Source organism: Lissotriton helveticus, chromosome 8 (genome assembly GCF_964261635.1).
Source record: "Lissotriton helveticus chromosome 8, aLisHel1.1, whole genome shotgun sequence".
Lineage (NCBI taxonomy): Eukaryota > Metazoa > Chordata > Amphibia > Caudata > Salamandridae > Lissotriton > Lissotriton helveticus.
In genome coordinates this window covers 756,571,983-756,589,157 of record NC_136069.1, presented here as the reverse complement: position 1 = coordinate 756,589,157, position 17,175 = coordinate 756,571,983, and positions in this window count along the sequence as shown.

Sequence of the window (17,175 nt, the reverse complement as noted above, 5' to 3'; positions counted from 1 at the left end):
TAGTCAATGATCCAAGGATCCTGCAGGCAATACACTCCTTGATTTTCACACTTGGAGGCATATTATCAAGAACAGGCGAAAGATTTATCCCCGCTTTATCTGCAGGAAACTGCCACTGAAGCGGCGATAAAGGGCTTGATAATATGCCCTTGAAAATTCCCATAGAAGCCCAGGTTAACACCAGAACCTGGGCAGCTACGGGAATCGTATACCACTACGAGTCGCTACCAGTTTTTTGTGTTTCTAGTGTGGGTGCAGTGTTTAAATTGTGAGTGCTGGCATCTCACAAAAAGTGAAGGACTGGTCTCACACACCACCAGGTGTCATGCTTCATCATTGACCAGTCCTTGCCCTCTAAATACTTGGTTTGATAGAGGGCGGACATACACCTGACAACAGGGATGCACTTCTAAACTAAGTGGGGGCCCAAAGGAAAAAAGGAGTGAATTAAAAGGCCAATGCGGGTGTCGGCTTAGATTTAATAATGCCGGCATCCATATGGTAATTAAAAGAAAGTGCATGGTGTCTATTAGTGTCCCTCCACCGTTGCAAAAGAGGTCAACATGTTTCTGCCTGCGTTTTTTTCAATTATAGTACCGGCACAACCGCTACGTGCAGACGCGATTCACACAGTGCTGGTCTCACATGAAAGGTCCAACTACGCATGCTCACTGGTGAGTCGCTTCGATGACGCCGTTCCACATTATGGTAAGACCGATACCACAAGCACCTGCACCGGTACTTCCGGAGACCATATTTGGGCAGCCAGGCACTTCACGCAGTATTTCCATCGACATAACACAGACAAGAGAACTAGCACAGGTGTTCTGAGCGGCATTTTCAATTAACTCAATTCACTCCTCCACGCCCACGGCTGAAACTATATGAACAAGTCTCTTGCCTTTCTCACTTCACCAGCGAGGAGGGGAGGCATGCAGACCTAGGCACAGAGGCGGAGATCTCGACATTGAGGCGTGGTGATGGACGGAGCATCTGAACCAAGATGCTCCGTCCATCACCACCCCCTTTTGTACCGCTTTTGGCCGCCATAAGTGTGGCAGGGTATGCTCAGACATGAGTCCCTTGCTCACTTTGCCACTGGATTCAAGCAAGCCGGGCTGAAGACGGCTGTAATGCTAGAAACCGGTCCTCGGAATCTTGTTTCCGGTCCAGGGAAGGCATGGCTTGGAAGTTTGGGCTGGACTGTTCCCATGAGGCACAGGGTCAGACTGATTTGCATATAGCCATGTCTGAACTGGGGTAGCAGAGTGGGCTAAAGAACGGTGTTGGATTAAACCCAGTTCTTTTGACTGGGTGTGAGGGTTTGATTGGTTCAGATGCTCCGTCCATCACCACCCCCTTTTGAACCGCTTTTGGCCACCATAAGTGTGGCAGGGTATGCTCAGACGTAAGTCCCTTGCTCACTTTGCCACTGGATTCAAGCAAGCCGGGCTGAAGACGGCTGTAATGCCAGAAACCAGTCCTCGGAATCTTGTTTCCGGTCCAGGGAAGGCATGGCTTGGCAGTTCAGGCTGGACTGTTCCCATGAGGCACAGGGTCAGACTGATTTGCATATAGGCATGTCTGAACTGGGGTGGCAGAGTGGGCTAAAGAACTGTGTTGGATTAAACCCAGATCTTTTGAATGGGTGTGAGTGTTTAATTGGTTCAGATGCTCCGTCCATCACCACCCCCTTTTGTACCGCTTTTGGCCACCATAAGTGTGGCAGGGTATGCTCAGACGTGAGTCCCTTGCTCACTTTGCCACTGGATTCAAGCAAGCCGGGCTGAAGACGGCTGTAATGCCAGAAACCGGTCCTCGGAATCTTGTTTCCGGTCCAGGGAAGGCACAGCTTGGCAGTTTGGGCTGGACTGTTCCCATGAGGCACAGGGTCAGACTGATTTGCATAGCGCCATGTCTGAACTGGGGTGGCAGAGTGGGCTAAAGAACGGTGTTGGATTAAACCCAGATCTTTTGACTGGGTGTGAGGGTTTGATTGGTTCAGATGCTCCGTCCATCACCACCCCCTTTTGTACCGCTTTTGGCCGCCATAAGTGTGGCAGGGTATGCTCAGACGTGAGTCCCTTGCTCACTTTGCCACTGGATTCAAGCAAGCCGGGCCGAAGACGGCTGTAATGCCAGAAACCGGTCCTTGGAATCTTTTTTCCGGTACAGGGAAGGCATAGCTTGGCAGTTTGGGCTGGACTGTTCCCATGAGGCACATGGTCAGACTGATTTGCATATCGCCATGTCTGAACTGGGGTGGCAGAGTGGGCTAAAGAACGGTGTTGGATTAAACCAAGATCTTTTGACTGGGTGTGAGTGTTTGATTGGTTCAGATGCTCCGTCCATCACCACCCCCTTTTGTACCGCTTTTGGCCGCCATAAGTGTGGCAGGGTATGCTCAGACGTGAGTCCCTTGCTCACTTTGCCACTGGATTCAAGCAAGCCGGGCTGAAGACGGCTGTAATGCCAGAAACCGGTCCTCGGAATCTTGTTTCCGGTCCAGGGAAGTCATGGCTTGGCAGTTCGGGCTGGACTGTTCCCATGAGGCACAGGGTCAGACTGATTTGCATATAGGCATGTCTGAACTGGGGTGGCAGAGTGGGCTAAAGAACTGTGTTGGATTAAACCCAGATCTTTTGAATGGGTGTGAGTGTTTAATTGGTTCAGATGCTCCGTCCATCACCACCCCCTTTTGTACCGCTTTTGGCCACCATAAGTGTGGCAGGGTATGCTCAGACGTGAGTCCCTTGCTCACTTTGCCACTGGATTCAAGCAAGCCGGGCTGAAGACGGCTGTAATGCCAGAAACCGGTCCTCGGAATCTTGTTTCCGGTCCAGGGAAGGCACAGCTTGGCAGTTTGGGCTGGACTGTTCCCATGAGGCACAGGGTCAGACTGATTTGCATAGCGCCATGTCTGAACTGGGGTGGCAGAGTGGGCTAAAGAACGGTGTTGGATTAAACCCAGATCTTTTGACTGGGTGTGAGGGTTTGATTGGTTCAGATGCTCCGTCCATCACCACCCCCTTTTGTACCGCTTTTGGCCGCCATAAGTGTGGCAGGGTATGCTCAGACGTGAGTCCCTTGCTCACTTTGCCACTGGATTCAAGCAAGCCGGGCCGAAGACGGCTGTAATGCCAGAAACCGGTCCTTGGAATCTTTTTTCCGGTACAGGGAAGGCATAGCTTGGCAGTTTGGGCTGGACTGTTCCCATGAGGCACATGGTCAGACTGATTTGCATATCGCCATGTCTGAACTGGGGTGGCAGAGTGGGCTAAAGAACGGTGTTGGATTAAACCAAGATCTTTTGACTGGGTGTGAGTGTTTGATTGGTTCAGATGCTCCGTCCATCACCACCCCCTTTTGTACCGCTTTTGGCCGCCATAAGTGTGGCAGGGTATGCTCAGACGTGAGTCCCTTGCTCACTTTGCCACTGGATTCAAGCAAGCCGGGCTGAAGACGGCTGCAATGCCAGAAACCGGTCCTCGGAATCTTGTTTCCGGTCCAGGGAAGTCATGGCTTGGCAGTTCGGGCTGGACTGTTCCCATGAGGCACAGGGTCAGACTGATTTGCATATAGCCATGTCTGAACTGGGGTGGCAGAGTGGGCTAAAGAACGGTGTTGGATTAAACCCAGATCTTTTGACTGGGTGTGGGTGTTTGATTGGTTCAGATGCTCCGTCCATCACCACCCCCTTTTGTACCGCTTTTGGCCGCCATAAGTGTGGCAGGGTATGCTCAGACGTGAGTCCCTTGCTCACTTTGCCACTGGATTCAAGCAAGCCGGGCTGAAGACGGCTGTAATGCCAGAAACCGGTCCTCAGAATCTTGTTTCTGGTCCAGGGAAGGCATGGCTTGGAAGTTTGGGCTGGACTGTTCCCATGAGGCACAGGGTCAGACTGATTTGCATATAGCCATGTCTGAACTGGGGTGGCAGAGTGGGCTAAAGAACGGTGTTGGATTAAACCCAGATCTTGTGACTGGGTGTGAGTGTTTGATTGGTTCAGATGCTCTGTCCATCACCACCCCCTTTTGTACCGTTCTTACAGGACACAGGTTCGCAAGAAAACATAGAGATGAGCACTGAACTTTACGACAGGCCTCTAGGGGCCTCTAACGGAGCAATTTTCTGTTTTCTTTCCCTCACAATTTTTCTAGTTTTTGGACCAAAAGGGTTCACCTGCCACTTCCCTCCTATGGGGCCAATCTGACCTCATCCCAGGGTAAGATCAATAGGGATTACTTCTCCAATTAATGGTACACAGATTGTGTCTCACCTGACTGTTGCACTATTAGCTACTCACGTTAGAACCATGGTGATTAAGGCTTATTATATTAAGATGTATTCTAGTCACATGACCGTGTTCTTTGTTTATTTTACTTAACTTTTTCTTTCAGGCAATAAAGATATAGCCCTTTCAGAGTGGAGTGTGATCGCCCTCACCCCACTAAGTGGAACCCACTGGCCATACTTTGATAAGAGCGGAGCCCGTTTTCACTTGGTCCTGAAGAATGCCGCGGACCCACATGGGCCTACAGGCAGAAACATGTTGACCTCTTTCACAACGGTGGGGGGACACTAATATCCCCAAGATACCGTACACTTTCTTTTAACTACCATATGGATGCCGACACTATTAAATCTAAGCCGAAACCCGTAATGGCCTTTTAATTCACTCTTTTTTTTCCTTTGGGCCCCCACTTAGTTTAGAAGTGCATCCCTGTCGTCAGGTGTATGCCCCCCTCTATCAAACCAAGTTTTTAGAGGGCGAGGACTGGTCAATGATGAAACTCCAACGACTTGAGGGAGCGGATTCCAATTGATATAAATATCACAGGGTCAAAGTTTGTTGATTCCTAAATTCATTCTTTATTAAAGTATCAGTCACAAGAAATGACGACAGATTCCACAATCCACTTCAATGTTTCCAAATCAATCCAGATAATCAATAACATCAAACAGCCGACGCGTTTCATCCGATGACGGACATCATCAGGGCTTCCAATAACTATTCACAAATACAATTCTCTTTTGTCAGTGTATATTACACCAAGTAGCAAAATGCGCAAATCCTATATTCTCAAATCAGTTCCTGAAAGGACCTCAACTTCCCTTTCTTCCTTCAATATTTTTGCTTGTCAATGAAACTGTCAAAATAGTTCCAATCCAACATTAACACCCCTCCAATTATCTCCTATTCACGGTTTACTGCATCTCATCACAACCAACTCCTCTTCATCCAGTAGGTTCTGAATTCTTTCTCAAAACATCTTATCCGCGGGAAGTCTTCTGTGCGTGGCGACGGGCCAGTCCTTTAGCCTCCGTGCACTGAGGGTAAACCGTGAATAGGAGATAATTGGAGGGGTGTTAATGTTGGATTGGAACTATTTTGACAGTTTCATTGACAAACAAAAATATTGAAGGAAGAAAGGGAAGTTGAGGTCCTTTCAGGAACTGATTTGAGAATATAGGATTTGCGCATTTTGCTACTTGGTGTGATATACACTGACAAAAGAGAATTGTATCTGTGAATAGTTATTGGAAGCCTTGATGATGTCCGTCATTGGACGAAACGCGTCGGCTGTTTGATGTTATTGATTATCTGGATTGATTTGGAAACATTGAAGTGGATTGTGGAATCTGTCGTCATTTTTTGTGACTGATACTTTAATAAAGAATCTATTTGGGAATCAACAAACTTTGACCCTGTGATATTTATATCAATTGGAATCCGCTCCCTCAAGTCGTTGGAGTTACATTGGACAATTTATGGATCTTTGAACGGTGGATTCTATGGGGTTTTGAGCGGACAACAGATCAAGATAAGACAATTCATTGTGGAATTCACTCACGAATTTGGTTATCTGCTGTGCTACAGTGCTTGTACCCTCACCGTTGTTCTTTGGAGTACTGGTCAATGATAAAGTTTGACACCTGGTGGTGTTTGAGACCAGTCCTTCACTTTTTGTGAGATGCCAGCACTCACAATTTAAACACTGCACCCACACTAGAAACACAAAAAACTGGTAGCGACTCGTTGTGGTATACAGTTTATGTTGGAGGCTGTCGTCTACTAGTACCCCATGCCTCTGGTTCCCTAAGTCTAGATTTATCTGCCTCTTGTGGTTACACAGCTATGGGAATTCTCATGGGCATATTATCAAGCCCTTTATCGCTGGCTTAGCGGCAGTTTCCTGCCGATGAAAGCGGCAATAATGTGTCGCCCTTTTTTGATATTATAGCCCTCAGTTGTTAGTAGGGTTGTCCCAGTCTTGTTCCTGTACATGTAGGCTGAGCTTAAAATCGTTTGCCATTGACACCTGCACACACACACACACTAGCACTCATGTAAAAGAGTGCCAGTCTTGTCACTGACTACATGAACTGTACCCATTTGCTGGTAGACACAAATGTCTGCACATGTGCATTGTACAGAAGTAGCAGCAGTGTGTCACAGGATCAGATGAGGGTGGTGCTGGCCATGGAGGGGTAATGCCGTCCTACTAATGTGAATTGGACTAGTTGCACACACTCAGGATGCACAATGGTGACATGTTATGACAGTCTCATTTTCATGTTGATTTGTCAGTACATCTCACCTGCCATGCACTGTCATGTCACTATCCATAGCCTGTTTTGAGCAACAAATGGCTTGACATTTATGTGGTCAGGTCACTTAGAGACTTTACAGAACATCAATTGTGTATTGCCTTCCATGTTGTATAGGATTTGTGCAAATAATTAATAATTGGCAAATGAACTAGTGTCCTTGGGTGGGAATTAACATTTGACATAGTTTTTAGACAACATGACTCCTGAAGAGGTGCATGCCTACCAGGTTGCTGAGGACAGGTGGCACCATGTATGACATGTCAAGAAGGGGTACAGGGAGATGGCCCGGTAGCACCTGTCTGACAGGAAGACAGGGAGGTGTAACTCTATGCCAGAGGCTGTAGGAGTGCAGGACAAACACACAACCTCCAACGCTGATGCCAGGGCTGGACCGATTACTTTTGTGGAGGCAATGGTGACACCCATCATCAGGCCAGTTCCAAAACCAAGCAGCCAGGGGACAGTTCCCACAGCAAGCAGTCCGGTGCCGGTTCCCACAACAAGCAGCCAGGGGCCGGTTCCAGCAACAAGCAGCCAGGGGGCGGTTCCAGTAACAAGCAGCCAGGTGCCGGTGGCAGTTGCAACAAGCCAGGGAACAGGCCAACCCCAAACCAGCCAGCATCTTGTCCCACCCACCACTCTGCCTCAAATGACAGAGGCACTGATGTTGGTGTTGAAGGAACAGCAGCATAACAATAACTTGCTTTTGGATGTAAAAAATGAGTTGGTAACCCTAAACACGCAGATCCATGACATCAGTGAGAAACTGGCACTTCCATGAACATTCCATTGTTATCCCCCACGCCCCTCTTCTGCCTTCCCTCAATGTTCCTTTTTTTTAGATGTGTAATTAGTGTTTGTTGTAATTAGATATAGATTAGTTTTAGATTAGGTATAGTTAGTTTTGTAGTGTAACATATTTATAGGATAGGTTAAGATTGTGTTGGGGCTAAGTTTCTTTTATCTTTGGGTGAGGGGGTTGCTGTCCTTTTTTAGTATGTGTAGTAGTGGATAGTTAGTATTACATGTGTAGTTTAGGTATTTTAGATATAGTGTTAGTTGTAGGGATTAGTGTCGTTTTTTGTGAGTTAAATTTGTAAGAATAAATACAGTTGAATTTATTACTGCTTGCAATGATGTCGGGTAGGATACAGAGTGTGTATCTTGATACATTGTATGCTACTCATGCCATCTGTGGAGTAATCCCTGTATGTGTGACAATGGATGCGACCTGTTACTCTGCTGCATGTATAGTGTTAAGTAAACCTTAGTTGTGGGATCTGTTGACTTGCATGGTTGACAGATTACGTAGGATTTGGAATGGTCTAGTCTATTGACATCTAATTTTTGATGCACAACATATGAATTGTGATGCACAGAGTTGCACAGCACAATGTTGCACATTATAAATTGTACATAAGAACATGGCATTGTGAGTGTCAGAGCCAGGGGAAGTGGATGAGTTTGCTGTGCGATAGTCAATGAATGGTATATTTTCTACCAATCCATGAATGTCTCCCAGGTGAGTGTTTGTGGTCGTTGCAGGACAGTGGAATGAAGTGGTCAGTGGAATGAGGTTTAACATACTACTAAGGTAAGACAGGCCTTTGTACGTGACTGTCTGCAATTTGATGTTGATAGGCACACAAATGAGGCTAGGCTCACAGCATACACTAAATCGTTGATGCAAGTCTATGGAGGAATTCATCATGCCTCTTGACAACACTTTAGTTGCATTTTTGTACTGCAAGGCAGGGATGATTTTGTCACCGATATGGGTAATGTGGCCACACATCTCATAGCACGGCCCGGAAACACATTGCATGAGATTGCTGGTGTTATGTAAATCTTCTATTTTTTTAATCACCACACACATTTGATTTGTGTGCACACAGACACATGCAACTGTGACGGAACATTGTGGATGCACTGTGTATGTTGATGTTCATGTGCACAATTAGGCATGGTGCCTCGGACCTTTGGCACACAGGTGACATTGGGTATAAGTGCTTGAGTAGTCTGCAGGCAAGTGTGTATGTGTCAGACTGGCAATTGTTGCACAAGCTTGGACACTACTCAGACACATGTGGGCAATGCTGCATGTGTGCAGACGTTGGTGAAGGCATGCCTGATTGTGCGCAAGGGCATTGACATTTCCTACACATACACAATGTGGCATCCGAGTGACATGTGTAGTTGTGCATTCATTTTGTATGTGCATGGTGATGTGGCAAGGGGTCCATTTTGTAAATGTTCTACATGTAACGTTGTTGTGCCACTGTGTGTTTTGCATATGCACTCTGACCCTGCTTGCAGGCCGGTTGCTCCCCCCGCCACCACACGGCCGCCAGCTGCCTGCTCCCTGCCACTCACCTGTGTTGCTGCCGTTTTCCGCTCCTTCACGCCGCTGCGTTCTGCACCTCTGCACCCTGCTCCCCATTGAACACCTCGCTCCCGCCTCCCAGATGCTACTCCCTCCCTATCCCCCTCTTATGTAGGCCGCACAGCGAGTGGGCAGCTGGCGTGCGGAAGGCGCAACAAAGGCAAGCCCGTCTGCGCCTGGACCACGCCCAGCGCCAGACCTCTGGACCGTGCAAACGCCACAAAACCAGAGTCTGCTACGATGACAGCACCCTCCACACACTCAACCCCGTCAAGAACAACACAGCTTCCAAGCCGCCAACAAACGGACTCACAGACCTTACTCCTGCCACACCTGCAGCTTCACCTGCAACAGTACCATAAAACCTCCTAGGACTGGACCCAAAACCCTCCGCTGCATAATCCTCAACACCCGCACAACACGCAAACACGCCATGTATCTCTGGGATCTGCTCGACACCTCCACCCCAGACGTGGCCTTCCTGACCGTGACATGGGGGAACAACTCCTCTGTGCCCGACATCGCCAGAGCCATCCCGAATGTCTACACGATCACCCACAGGGATCACACCAACTGAACCGGAGGATGAATAGCCATCGTCCACAAGTCCACCCTAAAGCTCCCCACCCACGCAGACAACATCCTCAACATCGCCAAACACCTGTACTTCCAGATCCACACCAACCACAGCACCACCCTCAGAGGGATACTCTTCTACAGACCCCCCAGAGCCCAAACTCAATTCAGCAACTCCATCATCAACCTCACCAGCACCCACACACTCACCTCCACAGACTACATCCTCCTCGGGGACCTGAAATTCCACCTCGAAAACAACGACACCAACTCCACCACCCTGATTGACAACCTGGACAATCTCGGCATCAGACAACTCGTCACCCCACCCACCCACAACGCTGGTCACACGCTGGACCCCGTCTTCTCCACAGGCACCCACGTCACCTTCTACCACACCACCAAATTCCACTGGACTGACCAGCACTGCATCCATGTCCCCTTCAAGGAACAAACCACGCAGCACCGCACCCAACAGCTACCTTGCCACTGCTGGAGCTAAGTCACCGAAGAGCAGCTGATCACCACACTCACCCAAAACCCACACACCGACTACACCAACCCAGACACTGCAGCCTGACACCTCAGACAGTGGATCGACGACTGCGCCAAAACCCTTTCCCCACTGCGGAACACCTCCAACAACCACACCAGCAAGAGTGCCACCTGGTTCTCCGATGAACTCCAGAGCTTCAAACGTGCATGCCGGAAACTGGAGAATAGGTGGCGCCACAAACGCACTCCGGACAACCATGCAGCCCACAAGGACGCCAACTGCAAATATCACCACCTAATCAGATTAGCCAAGGGATCCTCCTTCAAAGAGCAGCTGGATGACAACGCACACGAGAGCAAGGAGCTGTTCAGCGTTGTGAAGGAACTCTCCAACCCCAACACCAACTCCAACAACATACCTCCCTCCCAAGAACTGTGCAACTCACTAGCCATCTTCTTCCAACGCAAGATGGCTGACATCCATGACAGCTTCAACACGAGACACGCCCCAAATATGCCAGATTCCACCTCCCCTGTGATCACCACCAGCGCCAACCACCTGACCTCCTGGTCCAATGTCAACGATGACAAGATCCACAAGGTCTTGACCTCCATCCACTCAGGCTCTCCGTCAGACCCGTGCCCACACCATGTATTATACGAAGCAGACGCTGCCATCACACCCCAACTATGGAACAGCAACATTTCCGGTAAGCTGGAAACACCCCAAAATCAACGCCCTCCTCATGTTGCCCAAGGCGGACCCCAAGGACCTCAAGAAATTCCAGCCATCTCCCAGCTCCCGTTCCCAGTGAAGCTCACCCAGAACAACATCAACATGCAACTGGGCCGCCACATGGGAGACAACAACATCCTGGTCCCATCCCAGTCCACGTTCCAACGAGACAACAGCACTGAGACAGCCCTCATCGCCGCCACAGACAACATCAGGCGCCAACTGGACAACTGTGAAACCTCACCCCTCATCGTCCTGGACCTGTCAGCCGCCTTTGACACGGTCTGCCATTGCACTCTAAACACACGCCTCCTATGAGCCAGGATCCAAGAGAAGGCCCTTGACTGGACCACGTCCTTCCTCTACGGCAGGATCCAGAATATCCACCGCCCGCCCTTCCAATTCAAGGACACCAACATCATCTGCGGCATCCCCCAGGGCTCATCCCTCAGCCCGATGCCGTTCAACGTGTACATGGCCCAACTCGCACAAGTGGCCCACCAACACAACCTCAAATTCATCTCCTACGCTGATGACACCCAGTTCATCCTCTCCCTCACCAAAGACCCGCACCCTGACAAAACCTACCTCCACGAGAGAATGTAGGCCATCGCCGACTGGATGAGGAACAGCCGTCTGTAGCTGAACTCGGACAAGACAGAGGTACTCATCCTCAGAGCCACCCCATCAGCCTGGGACTACTCCTGGTGTCCGACCACACTGGGAACAGCACCGACACCCACCAACCATGCACGCAACCTAGGATTCATCCTCAACTCCTCCCTCTCCATGTCTACACAGGTCAACGCCATCTCCTCCTCGTGCTACAACACCCACCGCATGCTCCGCAGGATCTACAAGTGTATCCCTAGATAAACAAGTAGAACGGTGACACAGACCCTCGTCAGCAGCAGACTGGACTACGGCAACGCCCTCTACGCAGGAATCCCAGACATATACCTATGGCACCTACAACGCATCCAAAACGCCTCCGCCCGACTGAACGTCCACGTTCCCCGCCACTGCCACATCACCCCCACCTGAGAGACCTACACTGGCTCCCCGTCGACAAGAAGATCACATTGGGGCTCCTCACACACACACATAAAGCACTCCACAACACAAGACCTGCCTACCTGAACAGCCGAATCAGCTTCTACACCCTCACATGCCAGATCCGCTCCACCAGCCTCCCCCTCGCCGCTGTCCCCCGCATCCAAATGACAACCTCCAGCAGCAGATCCTTCTCCTACCTCACCGTCATGACCTGGAACACCTCCCTACCCACCTATGGCAGACCCAAGACCTACTTGCCTTCAGGAGACTCCTCAAGGCCTGGCTCTTTGGCAGTAGCGGCACCCCCTCCCCATAGCACCTTGAGACCCTCACGGGTAAGTAGTGCGCTTTACAAGTACTCTGATTGATTGATTGATTGGGGTGCTCTGGCATTGTGATTTGACTATGTTTGCCTAGCTTTTCTGTGCACATTTGGGGTTCTGTCTGGCTTGCACAATTGTCCATGATATGACATGTGTTCACCAACATTGTAGTAGCTTTTTCATGAGGGAGATGCTGCTTCTACAACACAACAGTGCTTGCTGCTATGCACTATTGTATTCAAATAGCAAAAGAGGCTTCTGGTGTGCACCTGGCCTACTATTTACATTCAATTATTCATATTGGCATGCCCCTCCTCAGTGCTTTGTGAGCTGTTACTTCCGCTAATGCATCGAATACACTGCCGTCATTCCTGTTACTGTGGCCCTATGGGGCATATTATCAACAAAGTGGGGAAGAGAGGCGGTAGCCATCTTGGCTTGACGGCTCTCTTTGCAAATTCAGAAACACTAGCCTGCAGCATATTACCAAGGATATGGTGCAGCCTAGCGTTTCCCCCTGCCATGGTGGTAATTTTTGCTACTTGTCGCCAGCACAGGCAGCCTGCACCAGAGTGCAAGGGTGTCTGGGAGCAGGGAGGTTTGTTTATGTTCAGGCAGGAGTTCCTTCATGCACATAATGAAAGAGTAAATGCCATTTTGTAACTTACATGTGTGATGCTTTATACAGCACACATGTAAGTAACACAATTGCTATTTTTTAATGTTGTTTGTTAATGTACAGGAAGGGACACATTCCAGGACATGAACAGGCCGTGGCATTTATTTGCTTCCATGTGTGGTGCACGAGGCAGCACACATGGTAGAAACAAAAACTAGGAGATATGAAGCATTTCTCCTCGATTCTTCACCTTCAGGACAGGACTTGCCACCTGTTGTCACCGAGCTTGATAATAGTTGGCAGCATCAAAGTGAATGGGTGTTGCAGTGGAACGCACAACACAACACCCACTGAACAGCCCCTTTCAGGATGAGTTTATTGTGATAGTGGCCCTATTACAAAGGCAGCGTTAAAAAAATTAACATGGCTTTGAGCACAGTTAGTTGACTTAACGCTGACTTGATAATAGTGCGATGCACATATTTCCACCTTATCGGCAGAAAAGTGCCAAAGACGCAGCAATGAGGGGCTTGATCATATACCCCTGTGTGTTGTGTGAGTTTCTGTTTGCGATTGGTGATATGTCCCTATGCCAACATGCACAGGGGTATCCAGGACTTGTTGTACAGTTCATGAGGGAATGCAATACGATGACTTTCATAGTACATGTGTGCCACTGTACCCATCCAGCCCCTTCCCCCGTCCCTGGTTGCCGCTCACCCTGGTGTTGTTGTGGGCGTTCCAAATCAGCGCTATCCTGGCCTGCGACTCCAACTACAGTCTCCTCGCTGATGGCATGGGACACCTTCTCCTCCAGCTCATTTAGCTCCTCCTGTGGAGCTGGTCCGCCACCTCCGGTCTCCCTCGCTGCCCTAAGGTTGGCTCCCAATTTCTTCTTTGTCTTTCTCTTAGTATCGTGCCACCGCTTCTTGCACTCGTCCACTGTCCTCCCTCTCTCCCCCACGGCATTGACTTTGGTCATGATGTCCTGCCATATCTCCTTCTTCCTTGCCATGGTGACGGTGGAACTCACAAAGAGTTCCTGCTGGTGTTGCGTCACCTCTTTAACCAGTACCTGGTTCTCCATTGGACTGAACTTGGGGTTCCTCTTCCTCTTGGCCTTTCCTTGGGTCTCTGCCTGGCCTTCCTGGGTGTTGTTTCTGCCCTCTGCACTTGTCCCTGCTTGCTCACCATCATCTACAATGTTAGGCATTTTGTGTGTTACATTTTTTGGCTTAGCGGGCGTCTTTCGGGTCACTAACGCGTTTTATGTAAGCCTGGGGCCTATTGGTTTGCGATATTTATCGCTGATTGGCCCAACATCCTTTTTTTCACGCTAGCGTGCGTTGCGTTAGCGACATCACGCTAAATGTATCACCTACTTTTATCGCATTGGATGGGAAATATCGCCGGTTAGCAACGTATTGATAATACGCCGCTGCAACGGCGATAAATACAGGCGATGTGCGGTGATAAAAAAAATCGCGCTAAATGAATTTAGCGATAATTTTCGCCTCTTGTTGGTAATATCCCCCCTTACTTTTTAGGGCTTCCCAGTTTACATGACTGTTTTTTATTGACTAGATTTCGCCTGGATCTATTCCATCTTCTTCTTGCTCATCCTAGAGGGAGAAAAAAAGGTGAGATCTTGCTGCCCTGTGGCTGCGAAGGTATGTCTCCACAGGACATGCTTCATTTTTTTATGTTCTGCAGCAATTTTGAGGTGCCTAGGAAGACCTTTTTATTCCCTATTTTAAAACAAGCCAATTTTGATCAAATGTGACCTGCTTTTACCTTTGTATTAATACTTTCAGGAAACACCATATGGTATGATCTTAGCTTGTTAAAGGCTGCAGTAAGGCTCAGAGTGACCTGTGATTAATATGCAGGGTTGAGTGAAAAATATGGTACGGAGCGATTTGTTCCTTTTTTAACTTATCTTTTTGTAGTTTTATGTGTATTGTGATGTACTTTCGACTTTTATGGCGTTTTTCTTCAAAACCGAATAAAGTTTCTTTGATTGATTGATTGATACAATATACTAGAGCTGATTGTATTATACAAATTCTCAACTTATTATTTTATAACCTAAGGCCTAGATTCCTGCACTTTCTTAATTGTTCAAGCACTGTGCCCACCTACAAGGACTAGTTGTCCTCAGCCCTATGACTGGTAAACAAAGAAAACTAAAGAGGCATCTTCTATTTTCATTATTGCAAATGTCATGCTGAAATATTCTTTGAAGGGTGAGTTATATGCAATCAAACATTTATTGAATATTTGGATCAAATAATATATGACAAACATAACAACGAACACATTTCACTTCTTAACAAAAGAGCTGTCTATCAGAATGAAAAATGAGATGAGGGTGGGTTTGTTGTAACTGAAGTCGACAACGATGATGTGTTGTTACTGCCCACATATCTCCTTTTCAATGGGTATTCTATTTCAATGATGTACTTTATGGCATTTAATCATCCTTAAATGGCAGACAATGATCCTTACTCACCCTTGCTGTGACAAACGGAGAGGTTAAGCACTGTAACCTCATGGCCCAAGATGAGAGGCAGCTGGGTGCTGGTGCTAGTTTGTATTATCTACACATACAGGCTGCTCCCTAACAGATTGCACATTCAGCAACAAGTTAGCCCTAAGAGCACACCATGACTAGTTACATAATGCCTGTCACACAGAGTGCTTCTGTACTGAATGTATGTGAGGTCAGATCCTTCAATAATCACATAAAGTGTTGGAAGGAATGCTTAAATTATTCTCAGCCACTGGTGATTGCTTATGGTCTCATTGAAGTCCATACATTTTCACCCAGTATGCCACACTAGACAGATGCCAGCCATTTCCAAATCAGTCTTAGTCCTTCTCCAATATGAACCATTTAGCCTGAATTGCCACACCTGTTCCCCTGTAATTGTAAAGCCAAGCACACCAGACGGGTTTCAGCCTATTTAGTATTCGTCACAGTGAGCATTGAACTCACTTCTGTGCAAAACTGTTGCATTTAGGACTTCTATTCCAACAAGCAATAAAGTGATGGAAGCAATGTCTGAATTAATATTAGCTGATGATGACAACCCAGCCTATATTCCAGATCATTGATTTTCACCCACAGTGCAAATCTAGACACAAACCCACCATATGAAAATTGACCTTGGTCGTGCTTCAATAGAATCATTCAGACTGAATTGCCAGACCATGTCCCCTCCACATGGGAGCACAAACTACCCCAGCAAAGATTCAGTCTACTTGGGTCTCAACAGGGAAGTATGGCTTGTGTCCCATGGCATAGCGAGCATGGGAACCAAATTCAGGCATACACATCGCACTTAGGATGTCTTCTGCTATTAACAGCAAAGTAATGGCAGGAATGATTACATTAATCCCAATAGATCACTCCGGTCCAGTCCAGATATAAAAAGTCTTGGTGGAAGATTGTACCTGTCAAATAGATACCAGTCTTTGACCTCGGGGTACTTTTCTATGCACCTCCTGAATGTGATTAAATGGTGTACTACAAATATGGTGGGCAACTGTATATATAACTGCATTTATTTGTCACAATCTATTATTTCTGAAACCTGTGTGCAGTGACACACTCACTGCAACATGATTGTATTAGTCTACAAAACCCTAATGATACCAAAATACTTAAATTCATAGGTCATACATCATTCACATACTTTCTATCTATCCAAACACTGGCATCTGACGCTTAAGCATCACATGTTGTACTGTGTTTGCACTGGTGCATGATAGGCTCTGAGATTTATTGCAAGGGTAAAGTTCAAACAGTTCAACCTTATTAACCCCTTGCATGCTCATGACGGAACCAGGCCGTCATGAGCCACAGGCGGCGAGTGCTCATGATGGCGTGGTTCCGTCATGGCTGCTCCTCCTCCCATGAATAATATCCTATTCTAATCCTCAGTGGCCTTTACCCGCATGTGTGAGGTACGCCATCACTGTCCCGTCCTGAATAATGTCCCACTGTAATCATTAATGGCCTTTACCCGCATGTGTGAGGTACGCCATCACTGTATTAGGTGTCACGTGACTATAACATTGAATTTGACATAAAGTCTCTTTGGTATAATGTTCCATCAAGTATATGTGCTAAACAGCTATGCTGGCCCCCCAATGTGGCCTCTACCCTCGTGTGTGAGGTATGCCATCACTGAGTTTATATGTATGATTACAATGATGTCATAATTGTTCATCTTTCAACACTGAAGTAATGCTCACACTGATATGATCGTCTCGTCCATAACACGTGTTGCACAATATTTCTAATAAGTTATGCATCATTTTCTATTTAATTAATTGCGCTCACCAACGCTTTCTGTTTCCAAGACTG